The sequence below is a fragment of the Saccopteryx bilineata genome, chromosome 8 (genome assembly GCF_036850765.1).
Source record: "Saccopteryx bilineata isolate mSacBil1 chromosome 8, mSacBil1_pri_phased_curated, whole genome shotgun sequence".
Classification (NCBI taxonomy): Eukaryota; Metazoa; Chordata; class Mammalia; order Chiroptera; family Emballonuridae; genus Saccopteryx; species Saccopteryx bilineata.
In genome coordinates this window covers 97947673-97964164 of record NC_089497.1, presented here as the reverse complement: position 1 = coordinate 97964164, position 16492 = coordinate 97947673, and the positions used below count along the sequence as shown (strand labels likewise).

Here is a 16492-nt window from a genome sequence, read left to right as displayed (position 1 = left end):
GCCCCCTGTGTAAAAAGTTTGGGGACCCCTGGTCTAGTTCTTCGGCATTTTCTTCACCCCAGGAAGCAACCTCATGTCCAGTAGTCACTGTCTTTATTTGATTTATTTTTAGTTTGACCAAATAAATGTTGCCATTATTATCTTTATTTCTTTCAATTGTTTTTTCTGTAGGGTGCTGTGACAGTTGTGTGACCTTTCACATAGGGTTTTGCCCTATCTAATGTCTGTTCTAAAGTTGATTTAGGATTGCATTTTTCTGCACTACCACCTACCAGGGGTCCCCAAACTGCGGCCCGTGGGCCACATGCGGCCCCCTGAGGCCATTTATCTGGCCCCCACCACACTTCCGGAAGGGGCACCTCTTTCATTGGTGGTCAGTGAGAGGAGCATAGTTCCCATTGAAATACTGGTCAGTTTGTTGATTTAAATTTACTTGTTCTTTATTTTAAATATTGTATTTGTTCCGTTTTGTGGTGTTTTTTTTTTAGTTTAAAATAAGATATGTGCAGTGTGTATAGGGATTTGTTCATAGTTTTTTTTATAATCCAGCCCTCCAACAGTCTGAGGGGCAGTGAACTGGCCCCCTGTGTAAAAAGTTTGGGGACCCCCTGACCTAAACCATATTGACTGAAATTTTTATAGGACATAAAATGATAGTACATTAGGCACAATCACTTATGAAAATTTCAGTGCATACGAACAACAGTGTATTTCCCATAAAACTAACTGAGCATGGTGAGACTTTCTGATTAGCTGCCAGAGTTGACCTGTGCTTTAAAAGTTCAATTGACTGAGAAATCATCTTGATTGTAGAAAGGTCAGTTTTTGAAAAAAAATGCATAAAATGTGTTTGTACTTACACGGATTTCTGAAGGACTAGAATTGTTTCTAAATGAATGGGATAACCTAACTTAAAAAACCTTTTTTAGATTAAATATTTTGAATTTGTATTTTATTATTTCAATAATAATAAATGCTAGCTGAAAAAAATTAAATGTGTAGAAGTTATTAAAAGTTAGAAAAGGTGTTAAGAAAAAACAGAGTTGTCATCTCCTACCTCTCACTTTATAGAGTTTATACATTAAGTATTTTTATGGCTAATCATATAACCGCCTTAATTTGTATTTAATTTTAAATATACTGTTAGAAGTACTTATTTATTGAATTCTGTTGTTCAATAATTTAATACTGTTTAAAGTTTCAGGAAGGTTTACAATTATTTTTTTCTTTCAAAGTGGTGATTGTTAAAAAACAACAAAAACCTAGTAATCATTCTTAAAAATTACTTTGGCCTGTTCATGGCCCAGTGCAACTTCTGAGCCACTGTGGAAATGTACATATACTTCCAGAGGTGGGTCTGTTTAGCATCAAGGAAATTCACATGAGTCCAGTACTCTTAAAGAAACCTCCACCCTCAGAGCAGCTTTTGTCCACAGGCTTCTAGACCAAGACTTCCAAATTCTCATGTGCATCTTTTCAGGCACAAATATTTAATCATGGTGATGCCATTGTACATGCACACTTTTTCGTAATTTTCAGGAAGAGAATGCATTTATCATGTACTATGTGTAGAAATTAAATACTGGAGACATTAAAATTCCATGGTTGACTAGATTCCCTAGAAAAAGCTCCCATTCTCTGGGTATTAAATGTCTCTCCTTTTTAATTCTTGAATTCTTGCATTCTGCATTGTCTCTTGGAGTTTATCAGAGGCTTTTTAAAATTATATACAGATGCTTCACTTTAGAATTGTGTTCTTGAGAATCAGGTATTGGACTAAAGAAATACCTTGTAGGTAGAAGAAATGGCTCTAGCAGAAAGCTTTTTGAAGTACCGAAAAAGAGATTTGGAATAGAATCCTAAATTTATTTTGGGTCAGAAGTATTTTGGAAGACTCTATGTAGTGTACATGAACTCTACTTAAAATAAATAAACAAGTTGGAATCAGCTATTGTCTGAGAAACTACCTAATAATGAATTAGCATGTTTGTGCAATAATTTTCATTCTTCTAGGGTAACTTGTAGCAAATTAATTTTAGGATACTTAATATATATGTCTATATCTTCACTGTAATTTTAGAATGGTTTAATATTGTTCTTATCTGCTTTACTATTTCATTCATATAGTATCATTTACTGAAGTTATATGAATATGACAATATTAATAATGGACCGGAAAAAGCTGTAAAAGCCAAGCAAACCATTTTTTACTACATGAATAGTTAATCAGGAATAAGAGTACATTAAAGAAATTCTGGAGCTTTAATGGATATTAGGTAGCACTCACGGTTGAAAGAGAAGATGGAAAAAAAATACCACAGTCTAAAATGAGGTCAGGTTACACATATTCTGTTTTTTCAGTAAAACATAGAAGAATTTCTTGGCTCTGAAGCTTACCTTGTGTGTTTAACAGTCTACAAAAGGTTGGATTTAATGCTTATTAAATAGTATTTTAAAAAATTGTTTTTGTTTTTTTCTATACATGCTCTCTCACCTAAAGCCAAATTTATTTTCTTTTATAATCACCCTGTCAAACATTAATTTATCTCAACCAACCCTTATTATGCTCCTACTATGTAGGAAGTAATGAATTTTGGATAAACACTGAATTTTGGATAAATCAATGATGAGTTGGGTTAGTTGAATGGCGAGAACTTCTTTTATTGTCCAGATAAACCTTCCCTAAGGGAAGAATTGAGAGATTGAAGAAAAGGTGTGCTGATTAACAAAGTAGGAACAGAAAGACAAAAGTGGTGATTGGGAAAGAGTACTTTTTCAAGAAACCATTCTGACCAGTATATCTGGCTGTGTGGTTGTTCTGAGGGTGACTGGAAACTTTCTAAGCCTTTGATATAACAGGGAAGTTTCTCTTATTTAAAGACCAGTACTGGGTGGTATCTTTTGTTTCACCCAGTTCATTTTTTCTTTATCTCATTCAACAAACATTTATAAAGTGTTTGCTCACTCTTTGTTAAACAGTGTGCTAGGTATTCAAAACCAGTGGTTAAATCTTTAGAATTGTGCTTAACGGGTCTATCTATGTACATTTTTAAAGGAAAGAATTTGAAAACCTTACTTTCTGGAACATTTTGAATGTTCTATATATAATTTTAAGCTTTGTATAAGAAATAGTAAGTGATATTTTATTAACCTAAAAAGAAAAAACTATAGACTTAAAAGAAATATTGGTGATTTATAGTGCCATGAGTCTGAAAGTAAAATGAAAGAAGTATTATTCTTTTTGTAACTTAAAAATGCCCAAACTAAAAAATTCCAACAGTGTAAAAATAGTTCAATAGAAATAAATTCCCTTCTACTCCAAATTTCAAAATTCCCTTCCCAGAAGCAAGTTCCCTGTTGCATTTTTTGAGTAGTATCTATGATTCCAGTCCTCTTTTTATATGGTTGGGAGTATATTATGTAAATTCTTCTCCTCCTTATACTTTTTCAGATCTACTGCATTCTTTTTCACTGTTTGCTCAGCATTTCTTAGTATGGATGAACTATTCAGTATTTAACCATTCCTTGCTAATGGATATTTAAGTTTCACCCAGACTTTTGCTCTTATAGACAGTGCTACACTGAATTTTTTAAATATATCTTTTCCATGTGTATATATTCAGCATAAATTTCTGGAAGTGAAATTGCCTGGTCGAACAGTAGTGCTGATTTTGATATATAGTATCAAAAGGAGCTTCATGGGGGTTGATCAGTTTATACTTTCATTAGTGCTTTAGTGAAAGGTGACAGCTCCTAATCCTCACATTCTTACTAGAACACTACACACAAACACACACAGAGACTCCTCGGGTTATGATAGTCATGACATATCTCATTTTGAGTTTACGATGCTCATTCCCATAAAAACCAAAAAAATTGAGATTTGAGTGTTTCAGTTTATGCCATTAGCAGCGTAATTATGGACTACATGGGTGGACTAGTTTGGTTGTGTGCCGTGAAAGAATGTGCAGTAATGTAGATATGAGTGAGGGAGTTGGCATCCACCAGTACACTTACTTATGCCATTTTGGACTATTAATAGCACAAGTGTTCCATTTGGGTTATACTAGGGTGTGTTTTGACTTACACCAAAATTCGGGTTATATCACTGTTGTAGAAATGGAACTGTGTCGTAACCCGAGGACCTCATATAGATATACAAACATACATATATGTATATATATATATAAAATTGAATTTATTGAATTTTTAATTGAATATATAGGTTTTTTTTTATAAAGTACTGCACCCCAGATTCTGAATGGCACTGTACGTCACTTCATTGAGTCCACATAGAGACACTCAATCCAGATAAATTTTGAAGAGTTTTATTAAAGGAGGAAATTTTAATATGCCGGCCACATATGGCTGACATGCGGCATCTGCAGGCCCAAATTGTGCAGCCCCCAAAATAGTTCAGGGGCTGCTTATATACCCTGATCACACGCTGGCTGGGGAGAGCATGACAATATGGCACAATCATTAACAAGATTATAACATTTGTCTAGGGGATACACAGAAACATTAAGACTCTCAAGGTAACACAATTAAAGATGTTTACAAATCTTTCAGGGTTCCTCTTCCCTCACTAGCCTAGAGGTATTTTACTCTCAAGATTCCAGGAAAGGGAGGAACTACAATCAATGCAAGGTGGTATGTAAATTCTGCCTCCTATTGAAAGGGAAGAAGTTTCTCGGTTAACCTTAATCCTTTCAGAGAAGTTAAGACCAAATGACCTTAGTCGTCCTTGTAAGTCAGGAGACTTTTACATTCCTTTTTTTTCTCCATTTTCAAAGGAAAGGACAGGGAAGGTTGACCTTTTCCTCTTAGAATATCAATGTTAATTTGCAGCTTTTTGGTACCTTACAACACCCCAACCCACGGAGAACTTATTTCTAATTTTATTTCCTATAATTCTATTATTTATGTTTTTATTATTCCTTCTGGAGTTGCAATTTAATTTAAGAAACCGCCAATTAACTAGCATCTGTATATTGTATAATGTGTTCACCTCCCCAAGCTAAGTCCTCTTCCATCATTATCTCCTCTATACCCTCTCTACCTCCTCCCCCTCCTTTCCCTCTGGTAATCACCATACTGTTGTATGTGTGTTGGGCAGCTAAAATATATTATGCTCACTTTGTTAAAGATGGTGCTGCCCACGTGGAAGCCCCTCACCCAGGTGATGGTATTGGTTGCCCTTCTTGCTTGGGATGGGCGTGATTATATTAATATGTGTTGGGGGCAGGCTGTGGGCAGGCAGGATCCTTGTAGCCTGGGGCTTGGTTTTAGGACTAAGCCTTTCCCACCCTTTTTGATGTAGAGTGGTACACTCTTATGAGGAATCCCATTGTGTCTCAGATAAGTGATTTTATATCAGAGACTTCCTTATTTGTATATTGGATTAAATGTTTTGATTTTTACACTGTAAAATGGGGGCAGACTGGGAGTTTGTTCTCTCTGGGTTCCTGAGATTAGCATTAGAGGAGACAGTAGAGAGCAGAGAAAGGCCACGTGGAGGAGACCAGGAGAGGCAGCCAGGATGGTGGAGTGCTGAGAGAGAAGCCAATTTGGGCAGAGTTTGTGCAGAGAGAAGCAGATGGGGAATAGAGGAGAATGAGGCTGGTGAGCTAGAGATCTTTGATTCTAGAAAACTCGGATAAGTCAGTAGCTTTGTGAGCACTGAATGAGTGGGTTTTGGAGCCCAGTGTGTGTTTTTACTTGCCTGCCGGGTGCAAACTAGGATTAAAACCACGGCCCTGGCTGGTTGGCTCGGTGGTAGAGCGTCGGCCTGGCGTGCAGGAGTCCCGGGTTCGATTCCTGGCCAGGGCACACAGGAGAAGCACCCATCTGCTTCTCCACCCTTCCCCCTCTCCTTCCTCTCTGTCTCTCTCTTCCCCCTCCCGCAGCCAAGGTTTTATTGGAGCAAAGTTTGCCCGGGCGCTGAGGATGGCTCTGTGGCCTCTGCCTCAGGCGCTAGAGTGGCTCTGATTGCGGCAGAGCAACGCCCCAGATGAGCAGAGCATTGCCCCTGGTAGGCATGCCGGGTGGATCCCGGTCGGGCGCATGCGGGAGTCTGTCTGACTGCCTCCCTGTTTCCAGCTTCAGAAAAATACAAAAAAAAAAAAAAAAAAAAAAAAAAGATGATGGCCCACCAGTTCTTGGCTCCATTGTTTCATTACCGTCTGTCCAAATCTAATGCAAACCTGCATGGGCCAGGCGGCTATGATGGTGGCCATGGCTACTGGCTTTACAATATGTCAATTGGTTTTTAATGTTTTTGCTTAACTTAATGAACAAAATTAACAAACAAAAGAAGCAAACTCATGAAGGACAGACTGACAGCTGTCAGAGAGGAAGCAGGTTGTGGGGCTGGGTAAAAAAGTGAAAGGGATTCAGAAGAGAGACAAGATGGCAGCAGAGTAGGCAGACATACAAACTGCTACCTCCCAGGACTAAAGTGGATTACAAATTAATTTAAGAACAACCATCGTAAAAAACCAACTTTAGACTAAAAGAACAGGACTCAAAAACCAAGGAGCACAGAAGAAACCACAAGACTGGTAGGAAGTGTGGGGACACAGTGGGGGCTACCCCACTCCCAGGGGTGATGGGTGGCTGAGGGTCCAGAGGAATTCTCACTGTTGGGGGAGAGATGCTGAGAGGCGGGGTCCTCAGCCTCAGGACTGGAGCCCCAGCCTAGAGACCCAGAAACTGGAAGAGACAAAGTGATAGCATTGAGTGAGTAAAAGAGCAGGATTTCTGTCTATGGGAAACAGTTTGCGAAGAAGTTAATGCAGCCTTAAAGGGCCAGTGTAGAAAATCTCGCTCACAGCCACTTCACTGGGCTCTACTGACGAGGAGAGCTGAGAGGATTGATCTTGCGTGAGGAGAATGGGGGGATTGAGGCACAGGGACACAAATGGTGACAGGAAAAATATCTGCGCTGAGTCATTCTCCAATACTGAGGTGGCCATATGCAGGGGGAAGATAACTCCCTCTGTCCAGCATAAGCCGAAGGTTAGGCCAATTGACCCACCTCCAAAAAGCTCTCCATCTCCAATCAGCATGAAAGGCTGTTTGTTCAGAAAAGAGGAAATAAAGGGGAGGGGCAATGACTTAGTTTTCCAGGGAGATGTGAACTACGCCTCCCTTTTCTGATACAGAGAATGCACCTCACCCCTGGAGAGTGGCTGGAGACCACACCTTCTGGTTCTCAGAGGTCACACCCATTGCATTCTTGTGGATTTAGCATACAGAAAAAAAAAATACCTGGATAGAGTTTCAACTGGGATCAAAGAGCAAGATATGTCCATTACCCCTTCCTAATCACAGAAGTTCCCTGCTGGGCTCAGCAAACAAACAGCAGGGAAATTAAGACTTTTATGCTGCTTAACTTGTTAGGGAGATTTAAAAATCAGAACAACCAGCAGAGGCTGAGGGATTAAGCCCTGGAGGAGGGGCCATATTCCCTGTACCAACCCCAGCTGCCCTAACCCAACAAGCTTGCAATTGGCACAGAAAAAATGGGAAGACAGAGAAGTGCAATCCAAAGAAAAGTCCCCATAAAAAGAACTGAATGAGATGGAAGTAACCAAATTACCAGGTGCAAAGTTTAAAATAATGATTATTAGGATGCTTAAGGATCTTAGAGCTACAATCGATGGACATAATGAGCACCTAAATAAAGAAATAGCAAGGATTAACAAGGACATGAGACCATAAAAAAGAATCAATCAGAAATGACAATTACAATATAAAAAATGGGCCCTGGCTGATTGGCTCAGTGGGAGAGCGTCGGCCCAGCGTGTAGAAGTCCTGGGTTCGATTCTCGGTCAGGGCACAGAGGAGAAGAGCCCATCTGCTTCTTCCCCCTTCCCCCTCCTTCCTCTCTATCTCTTTCCTTCCTGCAACCAAGGCTCCATTAGAGCAAAGTTGGCCTGGGCGCCGAGGACGGCTCTGTGGCCTCTGCCTCAGGCGCTAGAATGGCTCCCGCTGTAACAGCAACGTCCTAGATAGGCAGAGCATTGCCCCTTGGTGGGTATGCCGGGTGGATCCCAGTCGGGTGCATGTGGGAATCTGACTGCCTCCCTGCTTCTAACTTTGGAAAAATACAAAAACAAACAAACAACAACCAAAAAAATATTAGAAGTGAAGACTATACTAGGAGGAATCCAAAGCAGACTGGATGAAACAGAGGATAGAATCAGCAACTTAGAGGACAAGATAAATGAAAACACTGAAATAAATTAGCAAAAAGAAAAGCCCAAAAAGTCTGAGGAAACTGTAAGAGAACTCTGTGACAATATGAAGAGAAATAACATCCACATCATAGGGGTCCTGAAGGAGAAGAGAAAGAACAAAGGATAGGGAACCTGTATGAAGAAATCATAGCTGAAAACTTCCCTAAATTGATGAAGGAAATAGTCACACAAGTTCAAGAAGCACTGAGAGTCTTGGTAAAGAGGAACCCAATGAGACCTACATCAAGACACATCATAATTAAAATACCAAAGTTAAGAGATAAAGAAAAAATACTAAAAGCTACAAGAGAAAAGAAGTCAATTACTTATAGAGGAGCCCCATAGGATGACATCCGACTTCTCAAAGAAACGCTTGAGGTTAGAAGGGAATGGCAAGAAATATTCAAAGTAATACAAAACAAGAGCCTAAAACAAAGACTTCTTTATCCAGCAAGATAATTGTTTAAAATTGAAGGAGAAATAAAAAGCTTCCCATACAAAAAAAAACTAAAGGAATTATCACAACTAAACCAATACTGCAAGAAATGCCAAAGGGCCTGTTGTAAACATAGCAAAGAAAAAAAGAAATCAAGAATTAAAGGACTATAGATTTAAAGAATAAAATTACAATAAACAACTACATATCAATAATAACCTTAAATGTAAATGGATTAAATGCTTCAATCAAAAGACATAGGGCAGGTTCATGGAAAACAGGACCCATATATATGTTGTCTATAAGAGTCCCATCTCAGAACAAAAGATATACATAGACTGAAAGTAAAGGGATGGAAAAAAATATTTCATGCAAATGGAAAGGAAGAAAAAGTTGGGGTAGCAATACTTATATCTGACAAAAGAGACTTGAAAACAAAGGCTATAGTAAGAGATAAAGAAAGTCAGTACATAATGACAAAAGAAGTATTACAACAGGAGGATATAACATATATATATTATAAATATATATGCACCTAAATATATAAAGCAGATTTTGATGGGCAAAAAGAATGAGATCAACAGCAATACTATAATAGTAGGGGATTTAAATCCCCCACTAACATGAATGGATAGAACCTCCAGATAGAAAATTAACAAAGAAACAGCAGCCTTAAATGACAGACTAGATCAACTGGATTTAATAGATATCTTCAGAACCTGTTACCCCAAAGCAGTAGAGTATACATTCTTTTGAAGTGCTCATGGTACATTCTCTAGGATAGACCACATGTTACGACACAAAACGAGTCTCAGTAAAATTAAGAAGATTGAAATCATATCAAGAATCTTTTCTGATCACAATGTCATGAAACTAGAAACTACAATAGAAAAACTAAAAAACATTCAAACACTTGGAGACTAAATAGCATGCAATTAAATACTGAATGGGTTAACAATGTAGTCAAGGAAGAAATCAAATACTTCTTGAAACAAATGAAAATGAACAAAGAACAACTCAAAATTTATGAAACACAACAAAAGCAGTCCTGAACAGGAAGTTCATAGCATTACAGGCATACCTTAAGAAGCAAGGAAAAACTCAAATTAACAACTTAACCCTGCACCTAAAAGAACTAGAAAAAGAACAGCAAGTAAAGCCCAGAGGAAGTGGAAGGAAGGAAATAATAAAGATCAGAATGGAATTAAATGACATAGTGGCAAAATATTAGCAACAAATAAACGAAAAACAATACAGAAGATCCATGAAAGCAAGAGCTGGTTCTTTGAAAAGGTAAACACAGTTGATCAACCTTTAACCAGACTCACCAAGAAAAAAGAGAGAGGGCTCAAATAAATAAAATTAGAAATGAGAGTGGAGAAGTAACAATTGACACAGCAGAAATTCAAAAGAATGTAAGAAAATACTTTGAAGAACTGTATGCCAAAAAGTTGGACAACCTAAATGAAATCGATAAATTTCTTAAAACATATAATCATTCAAAAATCAATCTGGATGAATCAGAAAACCTAAACAGATTGATTACAAAAAATGAGATTGAAACAGTTATCAAAAAACTCAACAGAAGTCCTGGGCTCGATGTCTTCACAGGTTAATTCTACCAAATAATCGAAGAAGAACTGACTCCTATCCTTCTTAAGGTATTTGAGAAAATTCAAGAGGAGGGAAACTTCCAAGCTCCTTTTATGAAGTGAACATAATCCTCATTCCAAAACCAAGCAAAGACACTAAAAAGAAAGAAAACTATAGGCCAATATCCCTGATGAACTTAGATGCTAAAATTCTCAACAAAATATTAGCAAATCAGATTCAGCAATACATGAAAAAAAAATCATACACCATGATCAAGTTGGATTTATTCTAGGGAGGCAAGGCTGGTACAATATTCTCAAATCAATCAATGTGATTCATAACAAACAAAAGGAAGGATAAAAATCACATGATAATATCTATAGATGCAGAAAAAGCATGTGATAAAATCCAGCACCCATTTATGATCAAAACTGTTAGCAAAGTGGGAATACAGGGAACATGCCTCAACATGATACAGGCCATCTATGACAAACCCACAGCCAACATCATACTCAATGGGCAAAAATTTAAAGCAATCCCCTTAAGAACAGCAATAGGACAGGGATGCCCCCTTTCCCCACTCTTATTCAACATAGTTCTGGAAGTCCTAGCTATAGCAATCAGACAAGAAGAAGAAATAAAAGGCATCCAAATTGGAAAAGAGGAAGTAAAACTATCATTTGCTGATGATTTGATATTGTATATAGAAAACCCTAAAGTCTCAGTCAGAAAACTACTGGACCTGATAAATGAATTCAGCATGGTGGCAGGATATAAAATCAATATTCAGAAATCAGTGGAATTTATATATACCAGTAATGAACTGTCTGAAAGAGAAATTAAGAAAACAATCTCCTTCACTATGGTAACAACAACAAAAATATAAAGTACCTAGGAGTAAATTTAACTGAGGTGGTTAAAGACCTGTACTTGGAAAATTATAAAACATTGATAACAGAAATCATGGAAGATACAAACAAATGGAAGCATATACCGTGTCCATGGATAGGAAGAATAAACATCATTAAAATGTCTATACTACCCAAAGTAATCTATAAATTCAATGCAATTCCTATTAAAAAAGCAATGTCATACTTCAAAGATATAGAACAAATATTCCAAAAATTTAGATGGAACCAAAAGAGAACACAAATAGCCTTAGCAATCTTGAAATAGAAAAATAAAGTGTTCGGGTATCATACTTCCTGAGAACAAGTCATACAACAAGGCCATTGTACTGAAAACAGCTTGCTACTGGCATAAGAACAGGCATACAGATCAGTGGAACAGAACAGAGAACCCAGAAATAAACCCACACTTTTATGGCCAATTGATATTTAACAGAAGAGTTAAGAGTATACAATGGAGTAAAGACAGTCTCTTTCCTAAAAAAATTAAAAATGGAAATGCCTTTTGACCCAGCTATCGCACTTTTAGGAATATATCCTTAGAATAACAAATCACTGATTCAAAAGAAGAAATGCACCCTATGATTACTGTAGCATTGTTTACAATAGCCAAGATCTGGAACCACCCCAAGTGTCCGTCAGTGGACGAGAGGATTAAAAAGCTGTGGTGTGCCCTGGCCGGTTGGCTCAGCGGTAGAGCGTCGGCCTAGCGTGCAGAGGACCCGGGTTTGATTCCCGGCCAGGGCACACAAGAGAAGCGCCCATTTGCTTCTCCACCCCTCCGCGGCGCTTTCCTCTCTGTCTCTCTCTTCCTCTCCCGCAGCCAAGGCTCCATTGGAGCAAAGATGGCCCGGGCGCTGGGGATGGCTCTGTGGCCTCTGCCCCAGGCGCTAGAGTGGCTCTGGTCGCAACATGGCGACGCCCAGGATGGGCAGAGCATCGTCCCCTGGTGGGCAGAGCATCGCCCCATGGTGGGCGTGCCGGGTGGATCCCGGTCGGGCGCATGCGGGAGTCTGTCTGACTGTCTCTCCCTGTTTCCAGCTTCAGAAAAAAATGAAAAAAAAAAAAAAAAAAAAAAAAGCTGTGGTGTGTATACACAATGGTGTACTATGCGGCTGTGAAAAAGAAGGAAATCTTCCTCTTTGCAACAACATGGATGGACCTGGAGTATTATGCTAAGTGAAATAAGCCAGGCAGAGAAATAAAAATATCGTATGACCTCACTCATATGAGGAATCCAATGAACAATGTGAACTGTGGAATGGAAGAGAGGCAGAGAAGGGTCAGAGAGTCCAGAGGGAAAGTGGTCAGAAGTAAAGGGGATGAGAGGAGGGGATCAAAGAAAGGAAAGACAGTAGTGAAAATATGTACAGAAAACAGAAAGAGACAGAGGGCATGATAGTAAATCATGCAGGGAAGGGGGACATGCCGTGGGGGGAGGGGGCAAAGGGGGCTCCAAGGAGAACATGAGGGTGGGAGGGAAGGAGATATAGATTCGGTAGAACTCTTATAACTATGTAAACACAACAAATTTAAATCAATTAAAAAAAAGTGAAAGGCATTCAGAAAAAAAAATTGACACTACATAGCCTGACCAGTGGTGGCATAGTGGATCAAATGTAGACCGGGGACCCTGAGGTTCCTAGTTGAAAATTCCAGGGTACTTGGTTGGTCTGAGTGGGGGCTTGTCAGCACAGGATCACTGGCTTGAGCCTGGGGGATCATCCACTGGATCCCAAAGCTCTCCAGCTCAAGACCAGAGGTTATTGCGATAAGAAGCCCAAAGTCTCTGGCTTGAGCAAGGACACTGGCTTCACCCTGGTCCAGGCATGTGTAGAATCAGTCAATTTACAACTAAAGTGAAAGCAACTATAAGTTGATGCTTGTCACCCTCTTCTTTCCTGCCTCTCTCTCTCTCTCAAAAAAAACCCCCAAAACACTACATATATTTTTAAACTTTCTGGTCTTTGCCTATTAGTTGGGTGAAAATGGTATCTCATTTTATTTTCATTTCTTTATGACTAAAGTTGAACATCTTATGGATTGAATGTACCTTTGGATTATTTCTATTTTGTGAACTTCTGGTTCATGTCCATTGTAATTTTCCCATTGCATTATTGATCTTTCTGATCAAGTTGTAGGAGTTTTCTTCTCTCTATATATAAAATATTTGCCCTTTATCAATAAACTGCCAATATATTTTTGCAGTTTATGTTATAACTTATGACATTTTTATTTTGCAGATTAAAAGCAAATTTTTATGCTATCAAATTTAGCTCTTTTTTATAATTTTGGGATTTTGTGTTTCACTTAGGAAGCGCTTTCACATTTAGAGGTGATGAAGGTTATTGTTTTTCTTTTAATATTTTTATGAATTTATTATTTTTACCTTTGATCAATCAAAATTATGTTATGAGAAATGATGTAGATAGAAATTGTGTTTTTTTTTAGACTATTAATAATTTATCTTTTCTCTACCTATTGAAGTGCAGTTTTGTTGTATAATAAATTCCTGTATATGTTGGGTCTATTGCTGGACTTTTTTCTATTTCATTGCTTTTTGTGTACCCACTACAAACTTTTAATTACTATAGCTTCATAATATTTTAAAATGTTTTAAACATTTTTTGGCTATTGTAGCATATTTTATTTTACTCTCTTGCTTTTAGAATTAGCTTTCCTGATTGCAAACAATGACACAAATTCTGTTGGTATTCTTATTGAGATTTCATTTCTTTATAATGTAATTGAGATAAATCAGTAATTTCACAATACTCAGAAATAGGAGACTTCTTTAATTTATTTAAGACTTCTATTATGGCATTTTTAAATTCTTAAAATTTTTCATATAGATCTTTTACATTTGTTATTAAACTTATTCTTGGGATTTTTTTTCAGTTATTGCTGTTATATATAAAATCTTTTATGGCATCATGTTTTCTGTTTTGTTTTTTAATACAGGAAAGTTACTATACTGAACTCTCATACACTTGATTCTCATAGCTCTTCTTGTTATATATACAATTATATTAGCTGTAAATACTGGCAATTTTCCCTCTTACTTTGCTGTTTGTATCCCTCTTATTTCTCCTCTCTTCTAATTCCATGGTCTTATATGTCTAGAATAATGTTAAATAATAGTGCTGATAATGTGCATCTCTGGTTTTTATTTTTGTTTTCTCTTTTTTTTTTTTTTTAAGTGAGAGGAGGGGAGATAGATAGACTCCTGCATGCATCCAATTGAGATCCACCCAGCAACCTCTGTCTGGGGCTGATGCTTGAATCAAACGAACTATCCTCAGTGCCTGAGGCTGACGCTCAGACCATACGAGCTATCCTCAGAGCCCAGGGCCAATGCTTGAATTAATTGAGCTACTGGCTGGGAAGGGATAGAGAGAGAGAAGGGGGAGAGGGAGGGTGAGAGAAGCAGATGGTTGCTTCTCATGTGTGCCCTGACTGGGGATGGAACCTGGGATGTCCACACACTGGGCCAATGCTCTGTCCACTGAGGCTACTGGCCATGGCAAGCATCTATGTTTTGTTACCGAGTTTAGTAGTATTGTTTCTAGAATTTTATCATTATTCATGATACAGGCTTTGGATTTCATATATAGTTATATATATCTACATACACATGACATATATGTATATATCATAAAATGTTAATGAACAATATCCACTTTTTTTAAAGAACTTTTTAAATTAGGAATTTATGTTGAATTTTATTAAACCCATCTTCAAATGTATAAAAATAATTTTTTTCTTTGACCTGCTAATGAGGTAAACTACACTGGTAGATTGAATCATCTTTGGCTCACTACTATGAACCTCATATAATCATGCATGTATTGTTCTTTTAAAGTTTTGATGGATTCTATTAATATTTTTATCAGGATTTCTGCATTGATATTTACATGAGTATCAGTATAAATTGTGATATTCATAAGTGAGATGACCTTATGAGTCTTTATCTTTTTTATTATTTTTTTTTTTTGCATTTTTCTGAAGCTGGAAACAGGGAGAGACAGTCAGACAGACTCCCGCATGCGCCCGACCGGGATCCACCCGGCACGCCCACCATGGGGCAACGCTCTGCCCACCAGGGGGCGATGCTTTGCCCATCCTGGGCGTCGCCATGTTGCGACCAGAGCCACTCTAGCGCCTGGGGCAGAGGCCAAGGAGCCATCCCCAGCGCCCGGGCCATCTTTGCTCCAATGGAGCCTTGGCTGCGGGAGGGGAAGAGAGAGACAGAGAGGAAGGCGCGGAGGAGCGGTGGAGAAGCAAATGGGCGCTTCTCCTGTGTGCCCTGGCCGGGAATCAAACCGGGTCCTCCGCATGCTAGGCCGACGCTCTTCCGCTGAGCCAACCGGCCAGGGCCTTGAGTCTTTATCTTTTTTTTTAATTTTTATTTATTTATTCATTTTAGAGGAGAGAGAGAGAGATTGAGAGAGAGAGAAAAAGAGAGAGAAGAGGGGAGGAGCAGGAAGCTTCAACTCCCATATGTGCCTTGACCGGGCAAGCCCAGGGTTTTGAACCGGCAACCTCAGCATTTCCAGGTCAACGCTTTATCCACTGCGCCACCACAGGTCCGGCGAGTCTTTATCTTTTTTAAAAGGTATTTATATCAATGTTAGTCTTGTATTATACAAAGAATTTTAAATCTGTCTTTTACTCCCAAACATTTAAATCTTATTGGAATTATCCACTCCTTTGAAGATTTGATAGAATTCATCAGTGTAACTATCTGACCTGGTGTTTTGTGAAGTAGGTGTTTGATATATTTTTTAGTTACATGAACTGTTATTAACCTATTGTGATTTAATCTAACACTAATTAATGATACAATGTTTGCATATTTGATATTAATTTGTGAGAGTTCTGGTTATCACTTTTAGCACTGAGGTTTTACTAATATTTTCGTTCCTCTGATGCACGTTAGAAATTAGGAATGCTTCTTTAACTACTATAATGTGTAAAAGAATGTGTAAAAATGTAGCATGGTTCTATGTAAATACATGTAAATATAGTGGACATAAATATATAACAAGGTGAAGTAAGTTGGGGAAGGCAAACTGGCCTGACAGAGAAGCAGTGGATGGGGTGATGTTGTGCCTAGTGGAGAGGGTCACATATTGGAACAGACTTTGGAAAGCAGAGGTATATGAGGGAGAGCCTATGATCTGGTGAAATGCTCTGAGGGTAAGATGCATCACTCAGGAAATCTTGCTGAGTGTTACGGTAATTGTGAATGCTCTGTGCAGTTGAATCTTTTTTGGAGATGGGACGGAGCGACAAAGTCAGGCTGGATGGAG

General features: G+C 38.3%; 1 protein-coding gene across 1 annotated transcript in view; it reads left to right on the top strand.

The window, feature by feature from the left end:
• The window catches only part of PPM1L (protein phosphatase, Mg2+/Mn2+ dependent 1L), a 373638-nt gene that overhangs the window by 54190 nt on the left and 302956 nt on the right, over nucleotides 1-16492 (top strand). The gene's annotated exons all lie outside the window — the stretch shown is intronic.